The sequence below is a fragment of the Suncus etruscus genome, chromosome 13, assembly GCF_024139225.1.
Source record: "Suncus etruscus isolate mSunEtr1 chromosome 13, mSunEtr1.pri.cur, whole genome shotgun sequence".
NCBI classification, from domain to species: Eukaryota; Metazoa; Chordata; class Mammalia; order Eulipotyphla; family Soricidae; genus Suncus; species Suncus etruscus.
This window is the reverse complement of record NC_064860.1, coordinates 67,662,760-67,663,450: the sequence shown is the minus strand read 5'-3', so window position 1 is coordinate 67,663,450 and position 691 is coordinate 67,662,760. Positions and strand designations below refer to the sequence as shown.

Genomic DNA, 691 nt, shown 5'->3' with positions numbered 1-691 from the left:
AAAGATAATTTTCCTATGTTTAAAAACAATTTCCAGATAATTTAAGATTTAAATATTATTTTAATAGTTATAGATGTTCTAGAAAAATATGAAGATACAAACAAATATAAGAAGTTTTGGGATATTCATGCAGAAATCAACCATGTTTTGTTCAGTTGAACACTCTTTGCAGTTTGTATCTGAAATTTAAATAACAAAATGTCTGTACTCGCTTCGGCAACACATATACTAAAATTGGAACGATACAGAGATTAGCATGGCCCCTGCGCAAGGATGACATGCAAATAACAAAATGTCAAGTTATTACAATTCCAAACAAATAGCAAGTCCACAGATAAAATTGCCATGCTTTATATCTTACTGGTCAAATTACTTAAATAAGTTATAAATGCAGAATAGTATATCCCCATAATTTTCATACTGAAAGCTACAGGAAATTAGTTACAAGTAATGCATAGAGATATTCCAGATATATGAGGATAAACTTATAAATTAGTAACAATTTATTACATTTGTATATTCACTAAAATTAAAATAATTTTATATCTATCTGAAGATCATCAATGAGCTACCTCAGAACAGATATAATTCTAAACATTATCTCTCATGTTAAAAAAAGAAAACTGCCTAAGAATTGTTTTATTACTGTTTTATAAATATAATCGAACTAAATAAAGCAAATCAAGAAATA

At 26.6% G+C, this 691-nt stretch overlaps 1 pseudogene; it reads left to right on the top strand.

Moving 5' to 3' along the window:
- The first annotated feature begins 204 nt into the window (after window positions 1-204).
- On the top strand, window positions 205-305 carry LOC126026858 (uncharacterized; annotated as a pseudogene).
- The last annotated feature ends 386 nt before the right edge of the window (window positions 306-691 follow it).